This window comes from Delphinapterus leucas, chromosome 4, assembly GCF_059928025.1.
Source record: "Delphinapterus leucas isolate spDelLeu-1000000601 "Yukka" chromosome 4, BTC_Dleu_Yukka2, whole genome shotgun sequence".
In the NCBI taxonomy this organism is placed as follows: Eukaryota; Metazoa; Chordata; class Mammalia; order Artiodactyla; family Monodontidae; genus Delphinapterus; species Delphinapterus leucas.
In genome coordinates, this window is record NC_143132.1 from 74,129,549 (window position 1) to 74,146,268 (window position 16,720).

At 43.9% G+C, this 16,720-nt stretch overlaps 1 protein-coding gene across 14 annotated transcripts in view; it reads left to right on the forward strand.

Moving 5' to 3' along the window:
- Nucleotides 1–9,961: 9,961 nt before the first annotated feature.
- The window catches only part of ATP13A3 (ATPase 13A3), a 79,666-nt gene continuing 72,907 nt past the window's right edge, over nt 9,962–16,720 (forward strand). For 12 of the 14 annotated variants that reach the window (XR_002643949.3, XM_022569259.3, XM_022569298.3 and 9 more), the window contains exons 1-2: nt 9,962–10,031; nt 10,808–10,851. The gene's annotated coding sequence lies outside the window, so the exon portion shown is untranslated. Of the gene's footprint in view, nt 10,032–10,807; nt 10,852–16,720 lie in introns of those variants that run through there. The other 2 variants (XM_022569281.3, XM_030760887.2) reach the window with 2 other exon arrangements.

Consider the following 16,720-nt stretch of genomic DNA (forward strand, 5'->3'; position numbering starts at 1 on the left):
GCTACAGCATCCACATGTGGAGGATAAAAAGGTGAACTATACCTTCTCTCTTGGACCTTGTAACTAGTCCATGAATATTTGAATTGGTATGAAGGAGCGTGGAACTGAGCATGAATTTTAATTGTAGGAACACATAATTTCTAATGAAGAGATAAAATCAGGTATTTCAGAGGAGCTATGAGGTACCTCTTGAAGGGATATTTGAGATCTTTAGGGTCCTGAGACTTCTTTAACAAATAAAATTATATTTTAAAAATGAAACTAAGTTCATAAATGTATTTAGATGTACCCTAAAAAAATTACATAAGCTTAAAAAAATTATAAAGGGAATTTTTAGTAAAGCCCCAAGAGATTTCACTTTGGCTTTCTTTGTGAGCAATATGAACTATTCAAGTATATTTAAAGAGTCCAGTGACAAAGAACAGTGTGCAAATAGTGACATGTTTCTGTTGTTCTCCACTTGAACACCTGGTTCTATTTCATTTTGTGCCTGCAGCTGTTGTGGAATCTGCAGAACCTTGAGTTGTTTGGACTCTGCTTTCTAGAGTGGATTAGATTACAGGTAGCCTCATGGTGGAGGTGTATTTTGGATCAACTTACTTTTGAAACGTTTCTGAAAGAAATTCTTTGGTAATGGGACTTCCATACAGTAGCTCAATCAGTATTGCCTTAATTTGCCAATTTTGGTGAGGCATTTTTTCCTTTGACAAAAACAAAACAAGAAGAACAAATGGGTTCTTTTTCTTTATTACTATAAAGAAGCAACAGCCTTCAGCAAACAGACGATAACAAACAACCTTCTGGAGTTGAGATATGGACCCATAGTTTATAGTGGGATGAACATCTGTCCACTTGAATGAGACAATCATACCCACCTACTGACCTGCAATCCTTTCACTATTACAGAGCAATTCTTTTTTGTTGCCGGGAGCCTAAAGGAAACAATCACCTACAGCTGGGCTTGTTCCTTGTTTGCTCTAGAAGCCAGAACTGCCAGCACTGAAAATAGGTCACAAGTGACCAGCAGTCCCTGAGAGGCTCACAGGAAGTAGCTGCAAAGGTCAGGGGAGGTTTTTAAAGATTATCTAAGAGGCCAGTGAATGACAGGCCTACAGGAGTTTCTCTGCTTGGCATCTGAAACAGCCACGTGGAGGAGCTGCCTTGGAGACAGACTGACACGTGTGGAGATGTGAGCCTGGTGCCTAAGTCCCATGAAGGAGGTGCCTTTGCTCTGTTGTACAAAAAGCCTATGACTATATACAGTATAGGGAAATCATCTTTCAGGACTCAAAGGATGATCAGGAAGGATTTACGGCATTAACTGCAGAAACCCAACACAATAGACCCAAGTGGAGAGTCAAGGTTGCGATGAACAATCTCTGAATTAATTCCAACCCTGAGATGTTGGGATCCCATGACATCAGGTATATGTTTCTACTAGTACTTGTTTTCATGGATCATTTGTTACTGAAGTTTATACCTTAATGCTGTTTCACTGAGAAAATTGTTATAGTACGAATGTCAGGGTACAGTTACAATCTTGACATTACTTTTCACTTGTCTTATTGGCCAAGAACACAATTTCAGAACCAGCTTGACCCTGGGAACTACTAGGCTCAATAATAACCATTGCCTCTCCCCGAATAAAGAGGCAGGATACCCTAGAGCAGGGATCAGCCAACTTTTTCTGTAAAGGGCCAGATAGTATAAATATCTGGGGCTTTGTGGGTCATATGGTCTCTGTCACAACTACTCAACTCTGCTGTTGTAACACAAAAGCAGCCATAGACAATATGTAAATGAATGAGTATGGCTGTGTTCCAATAAAACTCTATTTTTAAAATCAGGCAGCTGGCTTTGACTTGGGGCCTTAAAGGGTAAAAGTACAGACTTTGGAGTCAGGTTCAAATCCTGGCACTATTACTTGCTAGCTGTGTGACCTTAAAGAACTTAATTAACCTCTCTGTGCTTTGCTCTTTTCGCATCTCTAAATTGATAATAGAACTTACACCACAGTGTTGTTATGAAGATTAAATAAGTAAATGTGTAAAGTACTTAAACAGTGCCTAGCAGATAGTGTTATACAAGTGTTTGTTAGATAATTAACCATCCTGTGAAGTAGGTAATATTATTCCTATTAAAACTGAAATTTGGAGAAATAAATATGTTACTTCTAAGAAGGCTAAGACTGGAACCTAGTTTTCCCATCTCCAGTACAATTGTTCTTTTCTCACCAGAGGTGAAATCATTACCTCTAAACACAGAGAAATCCTGGGAACAGCCTAAGGGGGCAGGCTTTGTCCCTAAAACCGTCATTTAAAGAGCTGCTTGTATTTCTCCTCTCCCTGTCCACACGAGGAGGCCCTATAAGCAGTAGTGTGCTGGAGCTGATTTGTGTTGGCTCATTAGAGCAGATTGCTAAATTTTCAGGAATCTGTGAGCTGTGTAAACTGTTGGTAGCTTGAAAATGGCCGTGGTGGGAGTATTTACACCATGAACCTGGCAGGTGCTCCAAATCAGGGCTTTTTTCCTCCAGGAGGCCTGGATCACTAGCACATGACTGGCTACGTGTCAGCAGAGAGCACCCCTCCAAGCAGGGGTCCTATGATCTAAGCGAGTTGGTAAACAATATTCAGCGGCATGTGACCCACCATATCCTAGTGTACCATGGCCTGAGAAGAATGCGCATCCCTGGCTTTCTGTCTCGTGGCAGAGACAGAAAAGATTACATGCTTTGTTTAGCAACAGAAACGAGTCAGCGGTGGCCCCTGGACTCTGATTTCTATACATCTGATTCACAGCTCTCTTCTTATTCCTGTTCCAACACACTAGTGTGCATGCACGCACACACACACACACACACACACACAGAGGCCTGTGTGGTTCAAGCTAAATAGGGACAAAACGACTTAGGAGGGACTAAGGGAAAGAGAGAGCTTGTTAGGCACACATCATAAAGTACTTTTAATGGTCACTTTTTATAGGAAAGGCAGTGAGTGCTGTGGCATTTTGTTTTTAGTCTTCTAAATTTTTTTTTTTTACTTCTTTTTTTTGGCTGTGTTGGGTCTTTGTTGCTGTGCACGGGTTTTCTTCTAGTTGTGGTGAGCGGGGGCTGCTCTTCATTGTGGTGTGCAGGTGTCTCATCGTGGTGGCTTCTCTTGCTGCAGAGCACAGGTTCTAGGCGCGCAGGCTTCAGTAGTTGCAGCGCATGGGCTCAGTAGTTATGGTTTGCGGGCTCTAGAGCCCAGGCTCAGTTGCTCCGCGGCATGTGGGATATTCCCAGACCAGGGCTCGAACCCGTGTCCCCTGCATTGGCAGGCAGATTCTTAACCACTGCGCCACCAGGGAAGCCCCTTTTTTAGTCTTTTCTAAGGTGAAGTCTTCCTGAACACTGTCCTCTAAACTGTGGGAGCAGCGGAAGAAATACAAAAGAGGGCTGGAGTCAGTCAGAAGGACAGTAAGACAAATCACTTCCTCTTATGAAGTTGTGAATCTCATTTTTCTTCTCTATAAAATGGGAAGCTTAATCATGCCATTGTTAGTTTGACATGGTGGTTGTGAAAATCAATGACAGTTTGTTATTCATTTAGTCGACATACTTGTTACTGAGTACCATCATTAGCCAGGTCCTCCACTAAGTGGTAAGGATCCAGAGATGGGTGAGTTGGGTCCCTGCTCATGAGAAAATCAGAATCTGGGTGTTTAAACAGATAATCCAAAGAGTTTGGATCCCAGAGGCTGGATCCCTGTGGCTTCATTTGGTCGTACTGATGAAGGGTTTGACCCTGGAGCCAAGTTGCCTGTGTTGAATCCTGGCTGTGTGTTGTTTATTAGCTCTGTGACTTTGAGTGAGTTATTTAGTATCTTTTCCTATCCTGTAAAAGGGAATTTTAAGCTCTCCTCAGTTTCATCTTTAAACATTGAGATGATAATAGTACCTACTTCCTGGATTATTCCAAAGATTAAATGAGATAATACATGTAAAGCTTCCTCAGTTTAAAAAATACAGATAATAAAATCTATTAAAAAATACAGATAATACAAATAAAAATCTCTTTAAAAATACAGATAATAGTAACTACTGCTGCTTTTAGTATTGGCATTGTTGTAATGATCAAATAACACACAAAAGTACTTAAAACTGTAGAAACAAAAACACAAATTCAACATAGACTAATGGAAGACACAGACGCTAAACAGGTACTTGTTCAAGGTTGCAAATGCAGTAAAAAGATGCACAGAATAGGGATGCTTAGCCTGAGAGTCAGGAAAGGCATTTAACAAAGATGATGTTTGGGAATGTAAGTTCATTCATTCATTCATTCATTTGACAACAAACATTTGAGAGTCTACCATATTCCAGGCTTCATCTAGTACTTGATATATAGTGATAAACCAAACCGATTCAGTCTTCGCCAGTAGCTGCACCAAAAGATGGCTTCTGGGGAAGGCAGGGGAAGTGCTTCCTGTGTCCCTTCCCCTTAATTCCAAAAATCCTTTCCCCATTTACAAACATGGACAACTGATCCTTTTTCAGTTTTACATAAAGTGTCATGGAAGCACAGCCGCAAGACAAACCCTCATTTCTTCGTCCAAAAAGACCACTACTTTTAAGCCCCTTCTAGAAAAATTCTTGAGTTGTAATCAGTCCTCATCTTCACAGAATTGAAATCAGGTGGGAGAGACAGGTGTTAAATACGTACATAAACTCACAGGTAATTAAAATTGTGGTAACGGTTATAAAGAAAATAAATGGAGGTCATCAGAAAATAAAGGAAAGAATAAATAGCCAGGGAAGGCCTTTTTCAAGAACTGAGGTACACGTATTTAAGGCATGAGCTGAACTTGTACGAGTTAGCCAGGCAAGGAAACAAGGGAAAGAGAGAAAGAAAAGGTTGTGCAAAGGCCCTGGGGCAGGAAAGAGTGTGGCATGTTTGAAGAGCTGAAAGAAGGCTTACTGTGGTTGGAATGAGGTGAGGTAGGGAAGGATCTAGGGTGGGGGGAAGGTGAGGGTGCAGGAATGCCACAGAAGGGGGAGTGATGGGCAGGCCGCGTCTAACCCTGGACTTTGTAGGTCAAAGAAGTTCACATTTTATTCTCAGTGAAATGGGAAGCAATTGAAAACTTTTATCAGAAGCTATGCTTGGAGTCACACACAGTAATACACTCTGGCTGCTATGTAAGAATGGATTGGAGGGTGGTAAGTGTGAAAGTGGGGAAATCAATTGGGGGCTAAGGTAGTAGTTCCAGGTGAGAGAGAAATTTGAGAGGTGGCTTGGATTATTCTAGTGGAAGTAGAGATGGAGAGAGGTGGAAGGATTTGAAGTGGATTTGATATTGGAATGGAAAGAATGACAGCCAGGTTTCTGGCTTGAGCAGCTGGGTGGGTGACAGTGTCTTTTGCTGACGAGAAAGTCTGAGAATGTAGCTGGTTTGGAGAAGAAGGGGAAGAGCTGGGTTTTGGATTAGTGAATTTATGAGGTACCAGTGAGACATCATGTGAAGATGATATGGACGTATGGCCCAGAGACTCTGAAGTGAGGCCTGGGCTGCAGGTATATGTCTACGGTTGTGAGTTATTAATGTACATGCAGACAATAGCTACAGCCATGGTATTTGAGGTCATCGGGGGAATGAATGTGGATCAGGGCTCTCATCCTTTTTTGAGGTTCCAGATGTCTTTGAAAAGCTGATAGACACTATACTTCTTCGTTTAAAGTATTTTCATTCAAGTTTAAGGAATTTATAGACCCCCTGAAGCCCATCCACAACTCCTGTAAGGTCCATAGATGACAAATGGAAAAAAAAAAAAAAAAAAGACCCAAGCAATAAGACTTGTGTATACAGAAAAACACGCCCTGGATTGAGCCCTGGAGAGCAGCACCATTTAGAGGTGAGACAGAGGAAGTATCCACAAGAGTCTGAGATGGCGTAGACAAAGACGGAGGAGCAATTCCAAAAGAGACTTATTGAAACTGAGAGAAAAGCCTTTCAAGAATGGGAGATAAGTGTTGCTGAGAGGCCTGAGAGATAAAGACTGAGAAGTGTCCACTGAGGTTGGCAACAGCAGTGACCTTTGCGAGGCCCAGGACTGTACTTATGAAGGGTTAGAGCTCTCAGAAGGAGGCATTGCCTGCTCCTCTGCAAAAACTGGAGTGAGGGAGAGATACTGGATGCAGAGGTGGGTTGATGTGTAGACTTGCAGGTGTTCCCTCTTGATGGCCTGCATTTTTTTCAGTGAACTAGAAGGTAAGGTGACGGTGAGAGAGGAAGACAATTGAGAACAAGGGTGGAAAGTGAAGTTAGAGCTTAGTAAGAGGACTGTTACCTATTTGGGGTTGTGATCAGGGGTTGGGTCTTAAAGAGTGAGTAGGATCAGAGGAGGGAAGGGCTGGGCTCAGTATGAACAGAAGTGTGGGCACAGAATCATCGTGGGCCAAGAGCCAGCCAGGCTTCCAGAACTTCTCAAGGCTTGCTCCACTCCCTTTCTCTTCATCCTGGGCTTCTCTTTTTTCTGGCTTGTCTTTCCCCTCAGCCTATAAATATGCTCAAGCTTTACCCAGTGACTCAGCAACTCCTCTCATCAGTGTCCAAATTCTCTTCTTTCCATACCCAAAACATCTGTAACAGGAAACTTTATGAAATCTTCAATTGCTCTTGTTCTTCCTATAGTTTTCCCTTGCTTGGTTGTGTGTTGCCTTATTTTGGGGATGTTGGCTGCTTTTTGAAGTCTGGAGCTTTGCGTGGTCTTTTAAAAGCCTGAGTGCATTGATAAGTTCATGCTGGAGATACAAGCAACAGCCAGAAGCCGGGGGAACCCCTGCAGGATTTTAGATAGGTATGTGTTTTAGACAGTTCACTCTGGAGGCTGCGTGGAGGATGAATTTGTCTGAAGGAGACTGTTAGGAGGCTACTGTAATAGTTCAGGCTGGAGAGGATGGCTGGAACTTTCGCCAGTGGGAATGGAGGTAGAGATTTGAGGGTTACTGAGGTGAAATAGAAATGACTGGATGATTGGATAACACAAAAGGCTGAATCTAGAATGACTCACACTCATTCCCAACTTTCTAATTCGGATGGCTGTGGATGGTGGTGCCAACAGCTGAGGGAGGAGCTGCTATGAAGGCAGAGGATGAGTTCGGTTTTGGACAAGCTGAGTTCGGGGCGCCTCTGTGATATCTAGATAGAGCTGCCTGGTAGGCAGTTGGATATTTGGGTCTAACTTTCGTGGAAGAGGTCTGGGCTGGTGATCACTGATTTGGTAATCGAAACTGTGAGGATGGAGGTGATTTCCTAAGAGTGGAATGAGACGAGCTGTGGGCTTGCAGTGGAGTCTTCCATATAAGGTGCAGACTCACAATTGGTGGTAAAACAGGATAGAAAGGGGCAGGGCACAACTTTTTAAAAAAATGACATAGCCATAGTACATGACAAAAACTACTGAGAAGCAACTAGGTCCAAGATGGTGGAGGATTCGACTTCCAGTAGACCTTGAGCCTCATTATACGCTCATTGTAATACCATGCTAAATGACACACCCACAGGCCCATGACAGTTTTGAGGCCAACCATAAAACGTCAAAAAGTGGAAATCCCCACCCCTTCCCCAAAACAGTTGGAATAATCCTCCCACTCATTCGCTTACGAAATCCATGCCATATTTCAAGGACTCTTGCTTCTTGCCTTCCGAGATGGCCCACACTCTGTCTGTGGAGTGCGTTTCTCTCTAAATAAATCTGATTTTTACCTACCACATCGTCTCCGAATTCTTTCACAATGAAGAAAGAACCTTAAATTCACGGGCAACAGTGGCACTTAAGGTGCCACCCAAGGAGGAAGAGGCTTTATTTACTGAGATGTGAGAACTGGAAGAGTTCTCACATCTTCTGAAAACCAAGACAATATTGAGATTCCAGAGGTGGAAGTCATCTGAGCTGTCAAATGTAGCAGAGAGATTCAGAAAGATACGGGTCTGCAGGATGCCTGCTAGGTTTGGGAAAATGAAGGTCATGGGTTACTCTTGCCCTAACAGGGTGAGGAAAGGTGTTGGGGTGGGGGGAGAAGAGGGGAAGCGTGAGTGCCTAGTGCTGAGAAGGGAGGAAGTGGAGTCAGCAGGATACACCACCGTTTAAGAGGTCTGTATGAGAGGAAGAGAGATAGTTTTGTTTTTAGAACCTAAGCTTGTTTAAAGGCTGAGGGAAAACAGCGACGAGCCAAGGAGCCCAGAGAGGTGAGGAAGGAGGCTTTAAGGGCTCCACGCCGCCAAGACAGCTTCTTAGAGTTTGCCCAACGCTTCCACGCTCCTTATCTCATTTAATCATTTGAGGGGGAAAACAAACGGTGAGACTGAGCCCAGGAATCGGGGAGTAGAGCTGTAGATCCATCCTGGTCCCGTGCGCAGTCCATGCCACGTGGTACCAGGAAGTGCGTGGAAACCGTCCAGCTCCACACAACCTACGGGCCAGGAGCAGCGTGTTCCTGGCTCCCGGTGAGGTGACATCGGTGCCGCGGACTTGGGGATGTGTGCTGCCCCCAGATGAGGTGTCAATACGTGTCACGGACCAAGGGTGGCAGCCCCCCGCCTAGTGTTATCATGTGCTATGAACCGGAGCATGAACGCTCCCTGCCCTCGGCAAATATGCCCAAGTGCTGTGCACCAGAGGTCGTTGAGTCTCCTCCTTTCTTACGCTCCAGCAGCTGGGAGTTCTGTTAGCCGTAAGGTGAATGACAGTAACAGTGATAGCCGGGCCTTAAGGGCGCGGGCAAGGTAGTCTCACGGCCGACAGATGGCGGGAGCCCGAGGAGGCAGATGGCTGAGCGCGCTCCTCGCGCGAGTCACCGAAGGGACGTCGCGAAAACCAAACTCGCGATTTGTTCATCCGGCCGGGGCCCTTCTCCGAGATAAATCTTCTGCGGAGGGAAGTATTTAATTTGCATCCAGCGCTGTCGGAAGAAACCCCTTACCGCTGGAGGCGGTGTAGTGGGTGCGTGGGAGCTTTCTCTTGGGTACGTCTTCCAGTCCTCAGCCCAAGGTCGGGCGAGCCAAGCAGGTTGTTAAATGCAATTTATAGTTTTTGGTTTGTTTTTGGAGGGGGGAGTCTGCTGTTAAGGAATGAAAGGTACCTGGATTGCGAGCCAGGATCTGACCTCCTCTCCAACATTCTAGTACAAGCTACCTCTGTGACCTTGACTCTGCGCAAGTTAAGCTAGGCCCTTCACTGCGACTCAGTTTCCCTGTTCATAAAATGGGGATTTGGACTATGATCTGGTCTGCACGGCCAGGATGGCAAATTCCACCTCCTCCCGCCAAAAAAATGAAGTCCTCCATTAGGAACATCCCCTCCGCAACAGCCGGCTCCTCTGTAGTGCCCTCCCTCACCCTTTTTTTTCTCCTCCTGCCTGGGGGGACGGGACCAAACGGGAGGAGGTGGGCGGGGCCGCCCCTCGCCCCGCCCACCACGCCCCACCCCTCCCGACTTCCCCTCTGCGCCCCTCCGCCTTCGGCGCTGGATGAGGCAATCACGTGACCTCACATCCGGCTCGGGAGTCCCGAGCTCACCGCGCGCGCTCCCCCGCAGCCAGCCGGCTCTCCCCGCAGCGTGATCCAGGCGCCACCGCGGAGGGGAGGGGGGGTTCGCTACGTCGGTGGCGGCGGAAGGCCGTTTCGGAGTGCAGAACGCCCCCCTCCCCTGCCTACCTCCCCCTGCTGCCCGCCCTTGTTCTCGCCCTGCTCCGGCTACACGCCGCCGCCGCGGGCGCAGAGGAGGAGAGCGCGGACGCTCCTGCGCCCGCCTCGGCCCGGGCCCCGCCGCGGCTCCTCCCTCCCTTCACCCCGAGCCGCAGCGTGCGGCGGCGGCGGCGCCTCGAGCTCGAGCGACCCGCGGCCGCCAGCGCCGGCCGAGGGCGATGGGGCTGGGCTGAGGCGAGGCGGCGGCGGCGGCGGCGGCGGCGACAGCGGTGGGCCCCGGCCCTGCGCGGCTCCTCGGCTGCTGCGGCCGGGAGGCCGCCGAGGAGACGGCGCGGCGGTGCCGGGTGAGTGGCCCCAGCTTCCCCGAGGCGTCGGAGGGCTGGGTGAGCAGGGCGTGGAGCCGGTGGGAGGTTGGAGGAGGTGAATGGTATTGTCGGGGGTGGCGGGTACCAGGTGAGCTCGTGGTCGGCCTCCTGGAGCCGGAATTGGGCATCACTTCTCGGGGAAGGTGTGTGTGGTGTGGGGAGAGGAGCGTTAAGACTGCGGAATGTCTGTCTGGGACAGGTGAGGCGCGGAGGAGGGCACCACGTTGTGGGTGTGAAGGCCTGGTTGGGACACGCCGCTTTGAGGGGAAGGCGAGTGTGTTGGGTTTGAGAGTGAGATGGTGGTCCAGCCCTTTCAGAAAGTACGGGAGATGGTGAGATCGAAGGTAGGGGTATTGGCAGGGTGCTTGATGGGTTTGTGCGGGTGCTGACTGAGGAATCTTCATTTCGTCCTTAGCCACGGAGTAGTGGAGCTCCTGGCCAGTCACCGCATTAAGCTAAGTGAGGCCCAGAGAGGAAAAGTGACTTACGACTTGCTTAAGGCCTCTCACTTTGACTCTAGAAAAACCCGGGGCCCTTTCTCCAGTACCTCCATGGCCGCTCTCTTTAGAGCCTTTCCTTCTCTCCACATCATTCGCAAAGTTAGGTTCTGGTGGATATGTGACCTCTTTTTTTTTTGCGGGGGGCGGGGGGAGGGGGAGCGGAGGGAATCTGACTGGGGATTGACAGTAGTAATTCAGAGCTTCCCAGTTTGGAAAGCTTTTGTGACAGGTGTTTATCATTTCCTCTTCCCACAGATCTGACAGAAACATCCTTGGATCTTGGTGTCTGGACATAGGAGGTATGAATCACTCAGATAATTAACTACTTTTTCATCAGTGTTTTAGAGCTATATTGAATGGTTACATTAGTGCAAAATGAATGGGTATGGAGTTGTAAACCTAGAAACAGAAACCTATGTTTCCTACATGATCCCAAACGAAATGAGTAGAACGTTTATGTATGTAATGGCTATTTTAGATCTATGAATCAGGAAGTTAGAATTTTTTAAAAATCTAAGAAATGCAGGGACGTTTAAGATAATTGCAAAATGAATACTTTTCTAAAGACTTTGTTGCTAAAGTGAAGGTGTTCTGATTTGATTGTCTCTTGAAGGGCGATTACTTAGTTAAAAATGCTCTACCGGGCTTCCCTGGTGGCGCAGTGGTTGAGAGTACGCCTGCCGATGCAGGGGACACGGGTTCGTGCCCCGGTCCGGGAAGATCCCACATGCTGTGGAGCAGCTGGGCCCGTGAGCTGTGGCCGCTGAGCCTGCGCGTCCGGAGCCTGTGCTCCGCAACAGGAGAGGCCACAACAGTGAGAGGCCCGCGTACCACAAAAAAAAAAAAAAAAAAAAAAAAGCTCTACCTTTGCTTAGAATTCAGCCTTTTAGTACCAAGGCACATTTATTAATTTTGTTTCACTGGAATATATGTGGTATTCTTTTCTTAGGAGGATTGTTGCTTTGCTGAATAGGCTACAGTTGCCAAAATAAATGTATGCGGGCATCCCATTCTGGTTTAGCGACCCTTTTTTAAGGCAAGTCAGTTCCTGGAAGTTGCTTGAAATAGTAAGCCTATTATTAATAATTGTTAAGAAAGTTTACTTTTGCTGCTACCCTTGCTTTTGCATTATCCACCATTAAAGCATATGAGGATGGGACGGCTAAGTGAGATTTTTGAACATTATTAGAACAGCAAAGCCTGTTTTTGGTCAGGGGATTGGATAGGAAGAACGTTGACATTGGTTGGTTGCGTTACTTCCTAAGTAGTACAATTATAAAAAAATAAAAATATTAAGTAGCAATAAAGTTGACAGGCTTCACTTCGACTCTGTGTTCAAATTATGTAGTAAGAGGGCAGAGTTCTTCGTCCAGGCTGACCAGGAAGCTTTATTTGGGGTAGCTTTGGTTGTTAAAGTTTTAATTTACAACTGATTTGAGATAAATAGGATAAATTCCTATATAGATAGGAAAACAGTTTCACAGTAGTTAAAACAAAACTCTATAACCTGAATGTCTAAACAGTATTTTCTGATGAGTTTTCTACTTGGTTCTGCTTATTAGTTATTAGAGCTAAAATCCTTCTGTTGGTTTAGTTAGCCCTAAATAGTTATTTCATTTAGGTAACATCAGTTTCCCATCTGTTATATTCCGAGTATGGATTCTTATGTGGATAATAATGTGTGTTTGTAGCTACAGAATATTGTAGTAGAAGAAGCATGAACTTGGGAATCAGACCTGAGTTTGATCTGACTTTCTTAACTAGCTGTTGACTTTGACCAATGCTGATGGTTATTGAGTAAGCTTACTGTATACTGTGCTTTGAATTAAACATGATGTGAATTGTCTCATTTAAACCCCATTTTACAGATGGGGAAACTGAGGTTCAGAGATGTTAAGTTGCTCAAAGTCACATGCAGCTAATCCGGTAAACCTAGAAATAGAAACCTCTACGTCACGTACAGTAACATAGAGCTAGGATTCTGGCTGTGTTGAAAGTCCCTTATACTGTTGCTTAACTTCCCTGTTCTGCTTTTCTTTCTTCTTTTTTTTTTTTTAATTAACAAAGGAGAATACTAGTACTTACATCAGAGAGTTTTGAGGATTAGCTGAGAGCATTTGTAAGGAAAGGAGCACTCTTCCTGGCACATAGTAAATATTCCTTTCCCCCTTCCATTCCATATACTGAATCAGGGCTGTGCTTGTTTAGCATGGTGGTTTTGTAACCACTGTGAATATAAGGTTTTAAATGTGAATATACTTTATTGCTGAAATGGATAGCAGTCCTAGGAAATGGGCAATGATGAATGATAATGGGGCATGCTGTGGAGTTTTGTCTTTAGTTTTTGTATTTTTTCCCACTGGTCTAGGTGATGGTGGAAATAGGAACTTCATGCTTGTGAATGACAATGAGGTGGTGGTTGTAGTTTCTAAAATCTTAGAAGACAGAAGTAGAATTTCAAAATGATATTGATTACTTGGTTCATCTAAAGCTGGCTTTTGTTCACTGGTATACTGGGTAACCTAAGCAGGGGACCTTGTGAACAGACCCTAAGTTGAATAGGAGTTAGCAGCTTATCACTAACTGGACAACATTCTTAAAACAACTCACAGTGGTATGCTAAAGGAAGATAATCTAGTGTCTGACGTCTACCTGATACATAACCAGAAGGTTTGTTCCAGTGATGGAATGTGTTCTGAATGTGCTGTATAGCTCATCTGGTTAAACCTGGATCTAAGAGTTAGCTGATGGGATTTAGTCTTTGGTTTTAGAACACAGTTTTTCTGTGTGAAATGAAGCCAACTGGCCTGTTGGAGAGAGTAAATCTGTAGTCATCAAAACCGTATTCTAATTAACCCACTTAACTAGTCCAGGTAACAAGCAAGAAGCAAGGAAATTATCATTACAGTCTTACTTTAATGTTGTTGATCTTCATATTTTGAGAGTAGAGAAATGAGAGAGGATCAGGATTGGGCTACATATTTTAAGATTTAGGTTAAAAAGTAAAAGGTTCTAGGCTTATTTAATCTGGAGAAAAGTATGTGTCAGTTACAAGGTAGAATGTCCTGAAGTTAATGGTAACTAGTAATTATAAAAATTGAGTTAAAAACATTAAAAACATATTAGTAAGATTAAAAATAGAGGTAATGTGAAATGTTATGAATAAATGGTAACTGGAAAAAACGATCACTGTTACAATGGTGAGTTGAAACTGATTTTTTGGTCCTCAGTAAGAAGGGAGAAAAGTGGAATGAAGGAAAGGGAGAGTTGTCCAAATAATCGAATATCTGAGACAGAGGAAAGTTGAGGATGAGGATTGCTGAAGAGTTTCCAGAGAGCTATCCCAACACCAGGCCTCGTAATATCTTCAACCCACAGGCTTGTATTGGGGCCTTTGCTAGGTCTGAGATTGTAAAATATTAACTCAAATAGCAAACTTGGAGACTGTCCAAATTAAAAAAGGACTTATGTACCTTATGTATGTGTCTCCCCAAGGGAAGGGTCCACATAGATTTATGAAAATGGAGCTCCTCAGAGGCATGTATCTTTGAAGTTACAGGTGAAAATGCATCTTTTATCTTATCTATCACCAAAGGCCACTAATGCTAGTATGAGCTGGGAATGCAGGAAGAAAGTAGTACCCTGTGTTTGAAGTCTGTTTTTTTGTATGTAAGATGGGATGAATGAAGTGAGGTGTAATTAATCTTTTTTTTTTGTAATTAATCTCTTAATCAAAATTTCTCTCCTGTTGACTCTTTCACTTACTCGCTGTGGATCTTGCTTTTAAATAACCCATTGAGGGAATTCCCTGGAGGTCCAGTGGTTAGGACTCTGAGCTTCTACTGCCCGGGGCCCGGGTTCGATCCCTGGTCGGGGAACTAAGATCCCACAAGCAGCACAGCGTGGCCAAAAAAATATATATATATATCTCCAATGACACTCAGATACTAGTTAGATTAGAAGCATAATTTCCAGGAAAGCTGAGTTAACTGTAAAGTAGAATTTCTTGATTACATGATGTGGAACACGCTGATATCTATATAATCTTTCTCAGAAATTATTAATAAAATTTATTTATATCTGTTGTTGGGTGATGAGGTGAAAGACAGGTCTGCCTCAGTGATAGCAAGCTAGATTGACTCCTGTTTTTTTGTTGTTTTTTCATTTTTTTCACAAAGGAATTTATGAGTTGGACATTGAAATAAGGAGGTATGAGATTGGAAAATAATAATGCTGAGTGGTTGTAGGTTATTTAGACTAGCCCCTTCTTTTTATAGGAAAGGAAACTGATGTCTGGAGAGGTAAGTGACAGCATGTTGGTAAAGGAGAAGCTTCCTATTAGTTGGGTGTTCTTTTCACCCTTGTCTTTAGTTTGTACTCTGTAGTAATGGCACATCTCAAAACTCAATGTATGTTTTGTGGGGTGTTTTTTTTTTTTTTCTTATTGAGAACCAACTTTAAAGGATTGATTTGGATCACTTGACAGACTTCTATTACATTTTTAGTTTATTTTAAAATAAGTCATGGAACAGCTCCCACATGTGTCTAGCATGGCTTCTTTACAGCATCCCTATTGCTCTATTTTTCCTATTTGTAAAGTAGGATGAAAAATATGTTAGTAACTTACTTTGATATATAAAAGACAAGTATTTTGGTTCCTAATTCTTTCTGATCTAAACAGCTGAGTAAAATGAAATCCCCTTTTATGTAGGGGCTTTGGGCCTACATTCTCATTTAAGATAAAAATCCTGTGAAGTCAAAATTACCCATGAAAAAGTCATTTAGGAAGGCCACCAGTTTGAAAACTGGTTAACTGACATATGGTTTTTCAATTCTCACAGCTAGTTTTTTCTTCAGCTATTAGTATAGGTTACTTTTTTCTGGAATCATAATTGGTTATGTGCTTTGGATTGACCAAGGAACACCAGATTTAGTCTGCGTTGCATGCTCACTCTGGGACAAGGATGTGAGGGCAAGCGTCCTGCCACCATTGTTTAGAGTATTTTTCTCTCTTGTTTTTCTTTTTTCTTGCAGCACAGATAGTTGAATTGTAATTAAATCCATATGTAATGTGATTCCACAGTGTGAATAATGGAGAAAGAAATCAGGTGTTTAGGAAAATCTGCTATTTCTTAGGGTTATACTGGGTGTTCTATACCACACAAAAAACCTAGCATAATTAAAGGGCTAAGTAATAAAGTTGGGATTATTGGGGCACTGTTGGTACTTTTTATAATTCTAGATGGATATTCAGCTACTATCAGTGTTTTTTGTTTTTGTTTGTTTGTTTTGTTTATTTTGTTTTGGCTGTGTTGTGTCTTTGTTGCTGCTCGCCGGCTTTCTCTAGTTGCGGTGTGCAGGCTTCTCATTGTGGTGGCTTCTCTTGTTGTGGAGCACGGGCTCTAGGCGTGCGGGCTCCAGTAGTTGTGGCACATGGGCTTAGTTGCTTCGTGACATGTGGGATCTTCCTGGACCAGGGCTCAAACCCGTGTACCCTGCCTTGGCAGGTGGATTCTTAACCACTGCGCCACCAGGGAAGCCCTGACTATCAGTGTTTTTAAGAGTTAATGTCTCCTTACTGCTAGCAAGATTTGCCTTATTTAAAAACAACTCTGTAAGTTAATGTTTTCCATGAAATTTAAAGTATTTGAACTTAAATATCATTCTGGGGATAGCACAGTAAGAAAACGCCAGTCGTTAAAGAAATGTTATGGTGACTAAAGATTTAACAGTCATATGCCCTGGGAGAGGGCATGTGTATTGGTTAAAATGTGGCCTCAGAGCCATATACAAGTGATTTTGAATTCTAGCCTCATCACTTACTAGCTCTGTAGTCCCTTAACCCTATTTAGCTTCTTCATTGGCTGAATGGAGGTAATAAAACATAGAGAATTGTGAGGATAAGAGGCTCAGTAATTGGTAAATTACTATTATTTATTAGTTTAATAACATTTAACATATTCAAAACAAGTCACACTCCTGTGTGTACCTGTGTGTCGTGAGAGAGTGTGTGTGGGTTGTGATTGAGGATTGCTTTTTCTCAACTGGAGCAGCAGGCAATAATGACATACTGTTTAATTCAGGCTTTTATAGCAAAAATACCATGATTTTGCATCTTTGGTAGTGACATCCTATAAAGCTCAAGATGTTAATTTCATGGGTCTCTAA